Source organism: Bos javanicus, chromosome 20 (genome assembly GCF_032452875.1).
Source record: "Bos javanicus breed banteng chromosome 20, ARS-OSU_banteng_1.0, whole genome shotgun sequence".
NCBI classification, from domain to species: Eukaryota; Metazoa; Chordata; class Mammalia; order Artiodactyla; family Bovidae; genus Bos; species Bos javanicus.
In genome coordinates this window covers 61,143,119-61,162,028 of record NC_083887.1, presented here as the reverse complement: position 1 = coordinate 61,162,028, position 18,910 = coordinate 61,143,119, and the positions used below count along the sequence as shown (strand labels likewise).

At 41.2% G+C, this 18,910-nt stretch overlaps 1 protein-coding gene across 2 annotated transcripts in view; it reads right to left on the bottom strand.

The window, feature by feature from the left end:
* The window catches only part of CTNND2 (catenin delta 2), a 1,100,621-nt gene that overhangs the window by 851,945 nt on the left and 229,766 nt on the right, over positions 1-18,910 (bottom strand). The gene's annotated exons all lie outside the window — the stretch shown is intronic.

Below are 18,910 nucleotides of genomic sequence, written 5' to 3'. Positions count from 1 at the left end.
GAAGGGATTATATGATACACATGAAGTGCTTGACACAGTATATTATAAAGCATTATAAAGCAAATCTTTTAATATCAACCAAATATTTCTTAAATCAAGAAGTCCATTGAGGACAGGAACTTGTCTTGTGATCGCTATAGTTAGTCTAACACATACAAATGCTCAATAAATATTTGTTGAATGAATAGCTATTGTTACTATCAATAATTATTCTAAGAATTTTCCCTAAATGTAGGTACTAATCTAAAAATATTAATAATACAGTAAATTCTTTTATGTTCTATAAAATCAATGAGAACACTTAATTAGTGACAATTGGACCACCGTTCCTAGAGGAGATAAAGCGTTAGATTCCTGCAAGGCTCTGGGACATAATGTTTTACAACAGACTATCAATATATCACCTTGAGCTTTCCTGGTGGCTCAGTCCGTTAAGAATCCACCTGCAATGCAGGAGACCTGGGTTCAATACCTGGGTTGGGAAGATCCCCTGGAGAAGGGAATGGCAACCCACGCCAGTATTCTTGCCTGGGAAATCCCATGGACAGAGATGCCTGGCAGGCTACTGTCCATGGGGTCATAAGAGTAGGACATGACTTAGTGACTAAACAACATTCAATATATATTGTGGATTCATTAACCTTGAACTTATGCCATAATAAACTCAGGCCTGAAGCTTAACTAATATATGTATTTTCTCCATAAGGCATATCACCGCTTTCTTGAACTTAGGAATAGTAGAGAGCACTTAAGCACTATGCCTGGGAGCTATCTGAAACAGCAAAATAAAAACAAAAAAAGCACAACAGTTGAAAAAAGGGCACTAATTAGACTGCAAAGAAGACACTCTTTTATAGTATAAGTGCTGGGGGGGGGGGAAAGTAGTGTGTCACCTTGTTTGACCTCAACTCAGAAATTGCATGTCAGGTGACTATAAGTTTTCATACCACAAGATGCAAGTTTTGTGGTTGATCATAAAAGAAATACTGATCTTGATTTGCAAGTTACAGATGACTGTTATCAAGTAGGCAAATTTCACAAATATAAAGTTTCCCCAAAATGAGGATTGAGTATATATCTAAAAGGGAAGATGAGACTTAACTAGGATTCAGTTCAGCTAAGTTTAGTTCAGTTGCTCAATCATGTCCGAGTCTTTGCAACCCCATGGACTGCAGCATGCCAGGCCTCCATGTCCATCACCAACTCCCGGAGCTCACTCAAACTCATGTCCATTGAGTCCGTGATGCCATCCAACCATCTCATCCTCTGTCGTCCCCTTTTCCTCCCACCTTCAATCTTTCCCAGCATCAGGGTTTTTTCAAATGAGTCAGTTCTTCGCATCAGGTGGCCAAAGTATTGGAGTTTCAGCTTCAACGTCAGTCCTTCCAATGAACACTCAGGACTGATCTCCTTTAGGATGGACTGGTTGGATCTCCTTGCAGTCCAAGGGACTCTCAAGAGTCTTCCCCAACACCACACTTCAAAAGCATCAATTCTTCAGCGCTCAGCTTTCTTTATAGTCCAACTCTCACATCCATACATTACTACTAGAAAACCATGGCCTTGACTAGACGGACCTTTATTGGCAAAGTAATGCCTCTACTTTTTAATATGCTGTCTAGGTTGGTCATAACTTTCCTTCCAAGGAGTAATCATCTTTTAATTTCATGGCTGCAATCACAATCTGCAGTGATTTTGGAGACCAAAAAAATAAAAGTGTGCCACTGTTTTCACTGTTTCCCCATCTATTTCCCATGAAGTGATAGAACCAGATGCTGTGATCTTAGTTTTTTGAATGTTGAGCTTTAAGCCAACTTTTTCACTCTCCTCTTGCACTTTCATCAAGAGGCTCTTTAGGTCTTCACTTTCTGCCACAAGGGTGGTATCATCTGCATATCTGAGGTTATTGAGATTTTTCCCAGCAATCTTGATTCCAGCTTGTGCTTCATCCAGTCCAGCATTTCTCATGATGTACTCTGCATATAAGTTAAATAAGCAGGGTGACAATATACAGCCTTGATGTACTCCCTTTCCTATTTGGAACCTGTCAGTTGTTCCACTGTTCTAACTGTTGCTTCCTGACCTGCAGATTTCTCAAGAGGCAGGTCAGGTGGTCTGGTATTCCCATCTCTTTCAGAATTTTCCACAGTTTATTGTGATCCACACAGTCAAAGGCTTTGGCATAGTCAATAACACAGAAATAGATGTTTTTTTTTATGGAACTCTCTTGCTTTTTCAATGATCCAGTGGATGTTGGCAATTTGATCTCTGTTTCCGCTGCCTTTTGTAAAACCAGCTTGAACATCTGAAAGTTCACGGTTCACATATTGCTGAAGCCTGGCTGGGAGAATTTTGAGCATTACTTTACTAGCGTGTGAGATAAGTGCAATTGTGCAGGAGTTTGAGCATTCTTTGGCATGCCTTTCTTAGGGATTGGAATGAAAACTGACCTTTTCCAGTCCTGTGGCCACTGCTGAGTTTTCCAAATTTGCTGGCATACTGAATACAGCACATTCACAGCATCATCTTTTATGATTTGAAATAGTTCAACTGGAATTCCATGGCCTCCACTAGAATTGTTCGTAGTGATGCTTCCTAAGGCCCACTTGACTTCACATTCCAGGATGTCTGGCTCTAGGTGAGTGATTACACCATCGTGATTATCTGAGTCATGAAGACCTTTTTTGTACAGTTCTTCTTTGTATTTCCACCTCTTCTTACTAGGATTACACTTTTGCAAATCTTACTAAAATTACACTTACTAATTTTATATTATTTCCCCCTTCCCCCTTCTCTGTTCAGTAATATCTTGAACACTGCTTTTTTAAGCAGTAAACTCTCAATCAGTGCTTGCTAAATAGGAAAATTAGCCCACGTTTGGGAAATTTTAAGTCAAGTGGAAACTAAATACACAACAGGACTAAAAATCTCACTACTTTGCTTGGCATCTTAAATATTTACCATAGAGTTTTCATCAAAAATATTATATTCAGCAGGTCATTTTGAAAAATGTTACCAACAGAGGTAGGGCCTTAAACAAAGACTACCGGGGTTGTGGAACAGTTAGAAGAAACTGACAAGTGTTAGATGAGGCTAAGTAAAGAGGAAGTTGCCAGAGAAAATCACTAGCTTCAATCAGAGACTATAGAAAGTTACAGTCATAAAAGGTCAGATGTGGAAGAGGCAGCCCGGAAGAAGAGATCACACAGAAGAGGAAGTGGGTCTAAATGCCATGTTATTAAAAATGTTGATTCTGTCACATCTTGTCATATCCCTTATTCTTCAGGACAAAGTCTAGTGGCTGGCTTTAGAGGAAATTAATACCCTATCATAATCTATTCAAGCTATTGTTCCTGACAAGCAATGAGGGGAAAAGACGTTTTGTCTTGACAGCTCTGTGACTTATGTGTGTGTTGGTTTAGGACTTCTGACTCCACTGAAGCTCCAGAGTCAAATTATTCTCTAGAGAATCATTAAGAATTACAGAAAGCATCCGCCATCTCTCCTTCCTCTTTTATAATGGGATGGACAAATAACAAGCAATTCAGAGATGTTTCCTGTTTATAACAATGCTTTCCTATATCTTGAGAACACATGAAATATTTTAATTTTGCTACATTCACATTTACTTCATTCATAAAAAAGACAATACAAAGTTCCATTTTCTTTACTTGGCATGAGTTTGATGTTTTATATTATTATGCAGGCATTATTTTAAAGCTGATGCAGGCTTATTTACAATAAATATGGGTTTATTTAGGCAATAAATACAGAAGAGTAAAATCCACATTCCTTTAATCTGTTCCCATTCTTTTTCATTAAATAAGTAACATTACATATTTAATACATGTTATTATTAACATTATGATAAAAAATATATATGTAGTTTTGCATTATTTTAAACTCTTTTGTGATGCCATGAACTGTAGCCTGCCAGGCTCATCTGTCCATTGATTTTTCTCAGGCAAGAATCCTGGAGTGGGGTTGCTGAACTTTCCTCCAAGGAATTTTCTGGATCCAGGGAATCTTATGGACTCAGGGATCAAACCCACATATCCTGCATTGGCAGGCAGATTCTTTACTACTGTGCCACCTGAGAAGCCCCAAGGATATATGGGAGTTTTTGCAACAAAGACCAGGCGATCAGACTGTCAGGACCAGGTAGTTGGAACATCAAAAGATTACTGTTAATTAAAGAAAACCAGATATCTTAAGTTAAGGTAGTTAGCACTTCTCTGTATTCATTCCTTTTGACAGGCACCTCAGCTACCCGGGCCCAGCAGCCTGTGTTTTCTCATCCTGAGTTTCCTCAGGGTGTACTGGGGAGGCTCCAGTGGCTGGTATCTGCAACATCCTTTGTTTCCTGATATGGCAGGCAACATTCTTAGGTCACACCTGTATTGCCTGAGATATTTAAACACAGGCCACATTTATCATAAGCTATAAAGGGCTTCCCTGGTGGCTCAGTGGTAGAGTCCACCTGGCAATGCAGGAGAGGCAAGTTCAGTCCTTTGGTCGGGCAGATCCCCTGGAGAAGGAAATGGCTAGCCACTCCAGTATTCTTGCCTGGAGAATCCCATGGACAGAGGAGCCTGGAGTGTTACAGTTGGCCCATGGGATCACAAGAGTCAGACCCAACTTAGAGACTAAACAACCACAACATAAATCTTGGTATGCTTTTTATGGATATCTATAATTTGCTTTAAAACATTGAGAATGGATACCTGTGTTAGTTTAAGCCATAGTCAACAAGCTTTTTCTGTAAAGGTGAACCAAGCAGGACCCTATGGGCCCTTCCCTGGCCAGATCCCTGCCCCCATGCCCTCTGCCTGCCTCTTGTTTATGGAAAGTTATGTTCTCCCAGCCCCTCCCCAACAAGTCACAAAAGCATGGCTCAAGAATTCATGACGGAAAGTATGTGAACATGGAGTGACAAGAAACAGCAGTTGGACCAGGAAAACTGATAAGAACTTAAACAGTAAGTCAGCTGTATGGTGGTCACAGAAATAAATGTTAGCTCCTTTCTGAAGGACCAAGATATGAGTATCTGACACACCTTTTACTGAGTCATTTTACAGATGCTAAAATCCCCACCATCAAATAGTTAACCATGGAAAAAGTTAACTACTTGATGACTGTGAACACACAGCTCCCAGACCTTCTGGAGCCTAATGACTTTTAATGTTAACACCTGTGGACATGGCTCTGTTAGCTCATCACCAACCAACCAGAGAATTGTGCATGAGTTGATCACACACCCCGAAACCCCCTCCCTCCTGCCTGCCTGCTTAGGTGTTGAGTCGCTCACTCATGGCTGACTCTATGTGATCTCATGGACTATATAACCCACCAGGTTCTTCTGTCCACAGAATTCATCAAGCAAGAATACTGGAGTGGCTTGCCATTTCCTCCTCTAGGGATCTTCCTGATCCAGGGATCGAACCTGTGTCTCGTGTCTCTTGCATAGGCAGGCAGATTCTTAACCACTGAGCAACCAGGGGACCCTCTCCACCCACCCCCAACCTCCTTACCTAGCCTTTAAAAATACTTTCCTGAAACATATTGAGAGTTGGGGTAATTTGAGCATTAGCTGTCCCAGACTCCTTATCTGGCACCTTACAATAAACAGTTAACTTCCCTTTACCACAACAGTATTGGTGAGTGTAGACTGTGTTAGTAGACTGGCTTTACTATGAGTGGTGTGGTTATGGGTGAGAGGACTGAAGTTTGGTTTGGCAATATAGGTATGTGCTGTGCTTAGTCACTAAGTCACGTTCGATTCTTTGTGACCCCATCGATTGTAGTCTGCCAGGTTCCTCTGTCCATGGGGATTCTCTAGACAACAATACTGGAGTGGTTTGCCATGCCCTCCTCCAGGGGATCTTCCTGACTCAGGGGTCAGACCCAGATCTCCTGATTGCAGGCAGATTCTTTACCATCTGAGTCACCAGGGAAGCCCAATATAGGTATAAACAGTAAATACTTTTGGATTTCTGGGTCACAAGGTCTCTGTCCCAATTACTCATCTCAGTTGCAGTAATGCCAAATTGTGATACACGGTTCATAAACAAATGTGTCCCAATAAAACCTTATTTACAGATGCTGAGAGACTTCCCAGGTGGCACTGGTGGGTAAAGAATCCATCTGCAATGTAGGAGACACAGAGACCTGGGTTGGGAAGATCCCCTGGAGGAGGGCACTGCAACCCACTCCCGTATTCTTGCCTGGAGAAGCCCATGGACAGAAGGGCCTAGTGGGCTATGGTCCATAGGGTGGCAAAGAGTTGGACAAGAGTGAAGCAACCTAGCATGCACACACATGTAAGAGCTGAAATTGGAATTTTACATAATTTCACATCATAGAATATATTCTTCTGATTTTTTCCAAACTAATAAAAAAACAAATGATTCTTAGCTAATAGGCCATAGAAAAATCACCAGCAGGCTGGATCTGGCCCTCAGGCTGCAGTTTGCAGATCCCTCGTTTAAGCCACACCACACATTTAGTCAGTTGCCCTGTGGAGAATTTCATGTTCCCAGGACTGGTCAACTCTCTTTCCAATGAGAAGTTCCTGCCCTCAAAAGGAGGCTACTGTAAGGGTTCCACAGATCTTTATATGCAATAGGCACCAGACATTTTAAATAGTTTGCATCAGAATGAGTTGTCATGGGTGAATTGGGTGATCAGCTAGCATAACAGATGTTAGAAATGAGCTCTCACTCTTCAAACTAGAGGTCTTCAGTGCCAGCTTTTAACCCTTTCTTTGGCATTCAGGTTCAGCTTCTATAGATTTCAAGAGAGGTCAGAGGAACTCTGGGAACCAGACAGGAATTATATATTATCTACCCATCAGGAACAGTGGCTCTAGTGGTAAAGAACCCCCTTGCCAATGTAGGAGACATAACACACATGGGTTTGATCCCTGGGTCAGGAAGATCCCTTGGAGAAGGAAATGGCAACCCACTCCAGAATTCTTGCCTGGAGAATCCCCATGGACAGAGGAGCCTGGTGGGCTATAGTCCATGGACTCACAAAGAGGCAGCCATGACTAAAGTTGGGAATGTTAGGTAGTTAGAATAGGAAAAAGGAGTCCAAAATGGCAGTGGCTAGAAGACAAAGGAAAAAGCCCACGAAAACGGAACAAAAGAAAATCCAAGGACCAGAGTGAGAACTTCAGGTAAAACAAACATGCCCTCTTCTTGGCTAGCCCAATTTGCATAGGGCAGGCTCAGGGAGGAGGAGACAAAACATAGAAAGAGGAAGCCAAGACAGATCGGGGTCTCTCCTTTGGGGTCTGCCTGCCCTCACGCCGCAAGGGTGTACTTTACTTTGCTTGTGGAATAAAACTCTGAGCTGTAACCGAGTTGTAACACTAGTCTGCTGTTTCAAATCTTTGCAGCGGTGAGACAGAACCAAGGAAATTACACACTCCTGGTGTAATTGACATACATGGTGCCATGACTCAGATGTAACCCGGCTAAAACAACCTCGGCTCGGCCCCGTGAGGCAGAGGCCAAGCACAGCAGAAGCTGAAACTGGCAAAAGCTCCCACGGTGGAAGCTGAATGCAAAGAAAACCCAACACAGTTGAAGTGGCAAGAAGCCCAGCATGCTGGAAACTGGGACAGCGATAAACTCTACAGAAAGCTCACGCAGCTCAGTCTCAGATTCCAGAAGACCTCTGGTTAAGGTAGGAGGTTCTTGCTCCTATGGCTGAAAGGACATATTGCTAACAGAATCTTAATTCGTTTACAATCTGTCGTTTCTTGCTTCCTCGAACCCCCTGTGAACAGGCAGGCAGCAGTGCGTAGAACTGCGGGACCCTGGCAGGGGCTACTCCCCAGTGTGTCCATAACACTCCTCTATCTGCTGTGCCCTAGTAGCTCTTGACCAAGTGGGTGAGGGTTCTGCCCTTAATCTCCTTTGTGTCAAGGATCAGGCCAATGAACATTGTGGACAGAGGTCAGGTATTTAGTAGATTTTCCAGCAGGTTATGAAGGGGATTCCTCAGCACATTTTTCCCACTGCTTTTTCCTCCCATCCTTCAGCTCCTCTCTCCATCTATGCCACTGCTTACAAAGTTTTGGGCAGGTCATCATCTTTCCTAAAGGGAAAAGTATGAAACTGTTTACCTAAGATTGGAACTCAAACCCACGTGACAGGGACTCTGTGCTATGCTTAGTCACTCAGTCATATCTGAATGGGACTTGAGCCCAGCCAGAACCTATGGTGCCTGGTTTCAGGACCTAATGAAGCTCAGGTCCTTGATGTCTCATTGCAAAATAATTCAGTGAGAGACACAGTGATAGGTAAGAGGTAGGTTTGTTCAGATTCAAAGAGATGCACACTCCACAGGGTGTGGGCCATCTCAGAGGGCGAGTGTAGCCCTGAAATGTGGTGTGGTTAGTTTTTTATGGGCTGGGTAATTTCATATGCTAATGGGTGGCAGGATCATTCTAACAACTGGGGGACCACCCACTCTTTGGTCTTTTGATAGTGCCTTGGAACTGTCATGGTGCCTCTGGGTGTGTCATTTAGCTTGCAGATTAAGGATCAAGATTTAGTTGAATTTGACTTGTCTGCCAATTTGGACCCATTTGATTTTAATCAGCTTATATTATGCCCTTGGCTATGTCATTCTTTCAACAGTTGTGCCCTGCCCCCTTCCATCCTGCCATCCTGTTTCATGCTCTTTTCCTGAGCCCAGTCCAGTTGCCTCTAAAATCTTCTGGAGGGACAACCAGAAAATAGCTGGCCCTTGTGAGGGAAATATTGACTAATACCCAATCCCTCTAGATATTCAGGCCTTCATCTTCCATGCATTCTTTTGCATACCAATGGGTAAAGAATCCCAATATCTTTTTGCCTTCGAATGGAAGGCTCCAGGAGAAAAACACCAACAGATGATTTGGACGGTATTACCTCAAGGGTTCAGAGATAGCCCCTACCTATTTGGGCAGGTTCTTAGCTGAGATTTCCTAGATCTGGACCTGAGACCTAATGAGAAAATATAATATGTAGATGACCTACTAATCTGTTCTCCAGATGAGAAAAGTGCCTAACAACATGCAATTCAGGTTCTAAACTTTTTGACAGAGAGGGGATAAAAAGTCTCCTGTTCTAAGGCACAGATGGTCAAGACAAAGGTCACTTACCTGGGAATTCAGATTACACTTGGGTCCAGGAGGTTGTTCTCGGTTCAAGTACAAGGAATCCTCCAGTTGCGCTCTCCCACAACTCAAAATCAATTGTGAGCTCTCCTGGGGCTAACTGGATATTGTAGAATCTGGGTACCCAACTACAGTCTAATTGCCCAGCCCTTATATGAAAGCTTAAAGGGACAGGATGATTCAGTCCCATTGATGTGGGGAATACCTCAAAAGAAGGCAGAGGCTACACTAAAACAGGCCTTAACTCAAGCATCTGCCTTGAGGTTGCCAGGCCCAGAAAATCATTCCAACTTTATGTCCACGAAAAGGAAGGAATAACCTTGGGAGTATTAACTCAAACGTTGGGACCTGAGCCCCAGCCTGTAGCTTACTTCTCCAAGAGGCTCGATCCAACTGCCTGAGGCTGGCCTCCCTGCCTTCAAAATCTTGCAGCTATTGCAGTCCTGATAGAAGATGTTTTAAAACTCTTGGTGGCAAACTATTTTTACCAGCCACCAAGTGAAACAACTCCTGAATGGCAGAGGCCATTTATGGATGTCTGATCAAAGGATCCTCAGATGTCAAGTAGTGCTGAGGGAAAATCCAGGCCTCACTATATCCCCTTGTGAGGTTCATAATCCAGCCACCCTCCTGCCTGCCCCTGAGGGCTCTCTCCACTTTCACTCTTGCCTAGAAACTTTAGACCATTGGACAAAACCCCGAGAGGGATTGCCAGAAGATCCTCTGACCAATCCTGAGGAAAACTGGTACACTGATAGAAGCAGTTTTGTCTTGGATGGAAAAAGAAGAGCCGGATATGCAGTAGTCTCAAATTTCGAGATCATAGAGGCTAAACCTTTGCCACCAGGTACTTCAGCCCAATTAGCTGAGCTCATAGCCCTGACTCGAGCTTTAGAGACGGGAAAAGGAAAAAGAGTAGCCTTTTACACTCACTCCATATATGCCTTTCTGGTGCTACATGCACATGCTGCTATTTGGAGAGAAAGAGGCCTCGGACTGCAAGGAGATCCAACCAGTCCATCCTAAAGGAGATCTGTCCTGGGTGTTCATTGGAAGGACTGATGTTGAAGCTGAAACTCCAATACTTTGGGTACCTCATGCGAAGAGCTGACTCATTTGAAAAGACCCTGATGCTGGGAAAGATTGAGGGCAGGAGGAGAAGGGGACGACAGAGGATGAGATGGTTGAATGGCATCACCGACTCGATGGACATGGGTTTGAGTGAACTCCAGGAGTTGGTGATGGACAGGAGGCCTGGTGTGTTGTGTGTGGTTCATGGGGTTACAAAGAGTCGGACACGACTGAGAGACTGAACTGAACTGAGGCCATTTGACCACCCAAGGGTCCCTAATCAAACACGGTGATCAAATCCTTAGACTCTTGGAGGCAGTCCATCTGCCTTCTGAGGTTTCAGAGATGCCACTGAGATGAGACCCAGCCCATCCAATGGCATGGGACCTACCCAGGAGAGGACTGGCAGATGAACTTCACCCAGATGCCACTTTCTCAAGGGTATAAATACTTACTCCTCATAATAGATACATTCACAGGATTGACTGCAGGTTTTCCCATCTGCATTGAGAAGGCCAAGGAGGTGGAAAAAAACTTCTCCATGAAATCATTTTGAGATTTGGTCTGCCGAGGTCATTACAAAGTGACAATGGGACATCATTTATTTCTAAGATCACCCAACAGGTCTCTAAAGCATTGGGCATTACTTATTATCTCCATTGTGTCTGGAGGCCTCAGTCTTCAGGAAAAGTAGAAAGAGCCAACCAATTCTTAAAATCAGTGATAAAACGATAACCCAGGAGACCTCCCTCGGATGGAAGGAGGCTTTACCAATAGCTCTCCTCTGCATCCATATTGCCTTTAAGGAACAGGTTGGTCTTAGTCTTATGAAATGCTATATAGGAGACCTTTTGTTTATGTCAATGACCTCTTCCTAGATCCAGAGGCTCAGACCCTCTGGTTTTATACCATGGCCACTGGGCAATTCCAATAGGATATATGCTTGTGGGGTGTCAACCAGGACCCAAAAGATTCTTAAGAGCCACCACTCTATACAGCAAGGACTCAAGTTCCAATTAAAGTCTGGAAAGATGGGTCCCCAGAGGCTACACTCCACCCCACATGGAAGGGCCCCTACCCTGTAATACATTCTACCCCTCAGAAGAGTCAAGGTACCAAGACATGACTCCTGGATTCACTACTCATGAGTCAAGCCATGGAAAACAGAAGAGGATACTCAGTACACCTGTGAGCCTCTGGGAGATCTCAGATACCTATTCAGGACTACAAATGAGTGTCATTCTAATGAATATCCCCAAAATTAAGTCTCTGGGGATAAGACTTCTCAGGATAGCTCTAAAGAGCCAACACAGTTTGACAGGGGTTGTACTCCAAAATAGACAGGAGACAGATCTCCTGATCCCTGAACAAAGAGGGACTTGGGCCATCTTGAATGAGATGTGTTGTTTCTGGTTAAATACTTCCAGCTAAGTTAAAGAAAGTCTCACAGTCCTCAAGAAAAACATTCAGATCCTACAGGATCTCAAAGAACGAGCTGGAGATCCAACCAGTCCATTCTAAAGGAGACCAGTCCTGGGTGTTCTTTGGAAGGAATGATGCTAAAGCTGAAACTCCAGTACTTTGGCCACCTCCTGCGAAGAGTTGACTCATTGGAAAAGACCCTGATGCTGGGAGGGATTGGGGACAGGAGGAGAAGGGGACAACAGAGGATGAGATGGCTGGATGGCATCACCGACTCGATGGACGTGAGTCTGAGCGAACTCTGGGAGTTGGCGATCTACAGGGAGGCCTGGTGTACTGTGATTCATGGGGTCGCAAAGAGTTGGACACGACTGAGCGACTGAACTGAACTGAACTGAATGCCCCTACTTATTCCTGTTATCACCATATTGATACTGCTTATGATTCCTCCATGTATTATCAATTTGTTTAACTCATTTTGTCTCTTCCCAGGTCAACAAGCTACAAAAATGCAGTGCTAGTTCAACAAGAATATATAAAGCTACACCTAACCATGGAAAATATCACTCACCCTTAGATGGACACCACTCTAAGGACTCTGAGGCTTGAGACTAGCAAGAGGGGGAAGCTTATTGCCCCTCACCATCCCAGCACTGCAAGAAGTAGCCAGAGAGACCTTGACACCCCTATTTCCAAAGAATTGGGGCTCCCATCTCTTGAGGGGGAAGGTGAGGTAGTTAGAATAGGAAAAAAGGAGTCCAAAATGGAGGTGGTTAAAAGACAAAGGAAAAAGCCCATGAAAATGGAACAAAGAAAATCCAAGGACCAGAGTGAGAATTTCAGGTGAAACAAACACACCCCCTTCTTGGCTAGCATAGGGCAGGTTCAGGGAAGAGGAGACAAAACGTATAAAAAGAGGGAGCCAAGATAGATTGGGGTCTCTCCTTTGGGGTCAGCCCACCTTAAGCCTCTAGGGTGTACTTTCCTTTGCTTGCAAAATAAAATTCTGAGCTGTAACAGAGCTGTAACACTGGTCTGCCATTTCAAATCTTTGCTGCAGTGAGACAGAACTGAGGAAATTACACCCTCCCCTGACAGGAACAACTAGTATTTAACAGCCTCTTTAGTGGGGCCAGTGCACTGGAGCTGAAATCAGATCTCACAGACTGAAAGATGCACTGTTTTTGTGCCTGCTTGAGAATCAGTTTGCCTTCTTACGTTCCTTAGGTGTGGCAGAATTCGTTTTGAGAAATGCTTCTAATTTTAGCTTTAAAAAAAAAAAAAAAAAGGATTGTGCCCCAGCAATATGGTTTAATTTAATTACAAAAGTCTGAATTCACACATCTTCAATAAAATACGTGCTGAACTTCTCCTCCATGCTAGAAATGACTAGGGAAACAATCAGATAGTATCCCTGCCCTGACACTGGTATTATTAAGGACGGAATAAAAAAATAAGCAAATAAAATACATCAAATATTCTTTATGAGATAATAGCAATGTATCACAGTAATCACTAAAATCACATAATTTCTTTTATAACAGAAATCATGGTAGGGATTTCTATGTGCCAAATATTGGCATGACATATATTGACTGAATAACACATATTCAAAACCTCTATTAGGTAAGTTATGCCTGATGTTACTGCCCCCATGGTTCAGATGAGGAAGCTGAGGACATCTTCCAAGGATAAAGGAATCTCTAGACATAATACAATCTTAAGGGGGTGATTTGGGATTTTAACCTGCGGTGGTGGAGGCTGAGTCTGTGCTCTTAATTTCTAAACCTCCAGCTAGAAGAACTCTGGGGTGGGAAATGTTACTGAGGTGGGCCTTCAGAGAAAGCCTACCTTAGCAGGGATCATTTAAACTGAAGCCTAAAAGGTGGGAAGGAATGAGCCGTGAAAAAGGCAAGCATTCCAACTGGTACCTCTCATATTCTGGAGGTATTTTCATGACTGCAGTCACCATCCACAGTGATTTTCGAGCCCATGAAAATGAAATCTGCCACTGTTTCCACTTTTTCCCCGTCTATTTGCCATGAAGTGATGGGATTAGATGCCATGATCTTCATTTTTTGAAGGCTTGTGTGCCTGGGAAACCAGAAGCTGTGGTTAGGAGTTTGGCTTTCATGTTAAGCCAAAGGCAAGTCAATGCAGAGTAGGAAATTCACAAGTCATATTTAATTTAAAAAAATCACTCTAGTGGCTGCAAAGAAACTGGATAAAGGGAATTGGGGGCAAAAACATATAAGATGAAATGAGCTAGTCACTTTGAAGATAAGAAATGGTAGCGGGTTAGACTTGGATAAATGATGTAGAGGCAGAAAGTGCCAGAGACTATTTAAGAAACAATTAAAAAAAAATAGAGGAACAGTTCCAAAGCTCCCAAACAGTGATCCCCACCCTAACTCTCCATGAAATCAACTTGATGCTGAGGATAAATCACTGTGTTTCTCATATTAAAGGAATACATTTTTCCAAACTAAATTACACATTTCCTTTTTGTCTTCTGCTTGCATCCCCCTCTCCATGGAACACGGTAATAAGGGACTGAATTTAAATAGGAAGAAAATGTTCTGTCTTAGCCAATTGAGACACACATAAATTCATTTAAAACATGACAAAAGCAATGGCTCTAGTTTCACAACAAAGTTTACGGTAAAAACTGTCAAATGTAATCCATTATGCAGATCACTTTTGGAAAACTGAAGTTTTAGAGAATGTATAAATACATTCTAAACTATAAATATAATTAATGAAGCATAATTCATATCAAGACACATTTCCTGTCTTTTACATATTGCCACAATATTGGTGTGCAATTTTTAAAAGTAATTAAACTAGACTTATTGTGATCACATTGGAATGTAAAAAAGCATCAAATAACTATAGTGCTCACGAGGAAATACTGTAGTATTATAGATCAGTTATACTTCAAAAATTAATTCATAGAAAAGGAGATCAGATTTGGGGTTGCCAAAGGCAGGACTTAAGGAATGGGTAATTGATGAAGGTAGTCAAAAGGTACAAACTTACAGTAATAAAATATAATACTAGGGATGTAAATGTACGCCCTTTAAATATAAAGACCACTGCTGTTTTGTTACACAGGAAAGTTGTTAAGAGAGTAAATCCTAAGAGTTCTCATCACAAGGAAATTTTTTTTTCTATTTCTTTCAATTTTGTATCTACATGAAATGAGTGGGTAGCCTATCCCTTCTCCAGCACATCTTCCCTACCCAGGAATTGAACCAGGGTCTCCTGCATTGCAGGCAGATTTTTTACCAGCTGAGCTTCCAGGGAATCCCTCATGAAATGATGGCTATTCACTAAACTCATCTTGATAATCATTTTATGATGCATATAAGTAAAATCTGTAGCTGGACACCTTAAACTTATACAGTGCTATAACTGACTTTCATCTCAATAAAACAGGAAAAAAAGATAAAATTATTTTAAAAGTGATTAAAATATATTACAATTTATGTTGTAGTTAACTGAATATATAATTCAGTATATAAAATATTCATACATGTTCCTGTGTGCTCAGTCACTTCAGTTAGGCCTAACTCTTTGTGTCCCTATGGACTGCAGCCTGCCAGGCTCCTCTGTTCATGGAATTTTTACAGCAAGAATACTGGAGTAGGTTGCCATTTCCTTCTCCAGGGGAATCTTCCTGACCCAGGGATCAAACCTGCTTTGCATCTCCTGGATTGCTAGGCAGATTCTTTACCACTGTTCAAACTGGGAAGATCATAAATATATATATATATATATATATATATATATATATATATATATATATATATACACACACACACACATATATAAAATTAGTTATTTACTCATTAAGACTTTATGTTTTAAGAGCAATTTTAGATTTAAAACAAAATTTAGAGGAATATGCATAGATTTTCCATATATTCTCTATCTCTACACATGCATTTGTTGTTGTTGCTCTTCAGTTGCTAAGTTGTGTCCAACTCACTGTGAACTGATGGACTGTAGCACACAAGGATCCTCTGTCCTCCACTGTCTCATGGAGTTTGCTCAAATTCATGTCCATTGAGAGGTGAAACTATCTAACCATCTCATCCTCTGTCATTCCCTTCTTTTGCCTTTAATCTTTGCCTGCATCAGCATCTTTTCCAATGAATTGGCTCTTGCATCAACTGGCCAAAACATTGGAGCTTCAGCTTCAGCATCAGTCCTTTCAATGAATATTCAGGGTTGATTTTCCTTAAGATTGACTGGTTTGATCTCCTTGCTGTCCAAGGGACTCTCAAGAGTCTTCTCCAACACCACAGTTTGAAAGCATCAATTCTTTGGCGCTCAGCCTTTTTATGGTCCAACTCTCACATCCATACATGACTACTGGAAAAACCATAGCGCTGATTACACAGATCTTTGTTAGCAAAGTGACATTGCTGCTTTTTAATATACTGTCTAGGCTTGTCATAACTTTCCTTCTAAGGAGCAAAAGTCTTTTAATTTCGTGACTGCAATCACCATCCATAGTGATTTTCGAAACCAAGAAAATGAAATCTGCCACTGTTTCCACTTTTTCCCCTTCTATTTGCCATGAAGTGATGGAACCAGATGCCATGATCTTCGTTTTTTGCATGTTCAGTTTCAAGCCAGCTTTTTCACTTTCCTCTTTCACCTTCATCAAGAGGCTCATTAGTTCCTCTTCACTTTCTACCTTAGGGTGGTATCATCTGCATATATGAGGTTGTTGATATTTCTCCCAGTAGTCTTGATTCCAGCTTGTGATTCATCCAGCCTAGCACTGCACCTGATGTACAATGTATGTAAGTTAAATAAGCAGTGTGACAATACACAGCCTTGTACTCCTTCCCAACCTGGAACCAGTCAGTTGGTCCATGTCTGGTTCTAACTATTGCTATAGTTTGCATTTTACATTTAGGTATATGATATATTAAGTTATTTTTTGTGAAGTGTGTAAGGTGTATGACTTATTTTTTTGCGTGTCGATGTCCTGTTGTTCCAGCACCATTTATTTATTATTTTTTAATATAAATTTCTTTTAATTGGTGGCTAATTACAATATTGTTTTAGTTTTGCCATACATCAACATGAATCTGCCATGGGTGTACATGTGTTCCCCATCTTGAACGCCCCCCCCCACCACTTTCCTCCCCATACAATCCCTCTAGGTCATCCCAGTGCACCAACCCCAAGCATCCTGTATCCTGCATCAAACCTGGACTGGCGATTCATTTCATATATGATATTATACATGTTTCAATGCCATTCTCCCAAATCATCCCAACCTCGCCCTCTCCCACAGAGTCCAAAAGACTGTTCTATACATCTGTGTCTCTTTTGCTGTCTCACATACAGGGTTATCGTTACCATCTTTCTAAATTCCATATATATGTGTTAGTATACTGTATTGGTGTTTTTCTTTCTGGCTTACTCCACTCTGTATAATAGGCTCCAGTTTCATCCACTTCATTAGAACTGATTCAAATGTATTTTTTTTAATGGCTGAGTAACACTCCATTGTGTATATGTACCACAGCTTTCTTATCCATTCATCTGCTGATGGACATCTAGGTTGCTTCCATGTCCTGGCTATCATAAACAGTCTAGCACCATTTATTGAAGAGACTATCTTTGCTTCATTATGTTGCCTTTGCTCCACTGTCAAAGATCAGTTGATCATATTTATTAGGGTCTGTTTCTGAGCTTTGTATTCTGTTATACTGATCTATTTGTCTCTTTTTGTTTTTGTTTTCTCCAAACCACACTCTCTTTCTTACAATAACTTTATGCTGTCTTGTATTCTGGTACTGTCAATTTTATTCTTCTTTAACATGTGTTGGCTATTCCAGGCTTTTGCCTCTCCATACAAATTTCACAATCAATTTGCCAATATCCACAAAATAACTTTCTCAGGTTTAGATTGAGATTGAATCAAATCTACCCACCAAGTTGGGAAGAACTGACATTGACAATATTGAGTCTCCCTATCCATGAACAAGGAATACTTCTCCATTTATTTAGCTGATTTTGCTCATCAGGTTTTCTAGTTTTCACCACTTAGATCTTGTACATAATTTGTTAGATTTATACCTAAATTTTTCTTTTTTTCTGGGTCCTAATGCAAATGGTACCATGTTTTAAATGTCTAATTCCACTTTCTCATTGCTGTTATATAGGAAACCAATTGACTTTTTATATGAATCTTCTATCCTGGAACTTTACTATAATCACTTTTTAGTTTCAGGAGACTTTTTTTAGATTCAGATTTTCTACATATATGATCATGTCATTTGTGAAGAATGACATTTTTAAGTTTTCCTTTCCAATTTGCATACTTTTTATTTTGTTTTCTTCTCTTCCCATATTGAAGTAGCAAGGACTTCTAGTACACATGTGAAAGGAATGGTGAGAGGAGACATCTTTGCCTTGTACCTGGCCTTAGTGGAGAAGCTTCAAGTTTTTACTATAATTAAGTAAAATATCAGCTGTAGGTTGTTGTTGTTTTTTTTATAGTCTTTATCAATTTGAGAATCTTCCCTTCCATTGTTAATGCACTGATAGCTTCTTATCATGAATGAGTGTTGGATTTTGTCAAAGGCTTTCCTGTATCTGCTGACATGATTTTCATTTTTTTTGCCTGTTAATGTAATGGACTAATTGATTTTCAAATGTTGAACCAGACTTGCATAGCTGGAATGAATCTGATTTGGCTATGGTATATAATTTTTATATACTTTTATGGAAATCAAATTGTTAATATTTTATTGAGAATTTTTCCATCTATGTTTATGAAAGGTACTTGTCTTTTCCAGAAATTTGGTAGTTTCCTTTCCTTACAATATCCTTGGCTGCTTATGGTATTTGGGTAATCCTAGTCTCAGGATGAGTTAGAAAGCACACACTCTGCTATCCTCTGCAAGAGAAGAGATAACTGCCACAATTTCATCCTTAAATATTTGGTAGAATTCACCAAAGAACCCATCTGGGCCTGGCACTTTCTGCTTTGAAAGGTTGTTTATTATCAGTTCAGTTCTTCAATAGATATAAGTTTATTTGGTTCATCTTTTCCTTATGAGGTTTGGCAGACCATGTCTTTCAGGGAATTGGTCCATGTTATAGGCTAAAAAATCTGGGGGCACAGAGTTGTTCATAGTATTACTTTATTTTTCTTTTTATTTGTATTCAGTCTGTGGTGGTCTCGCTCTTTTATCTCTGACATCAGTAGTCTGTGTCCTT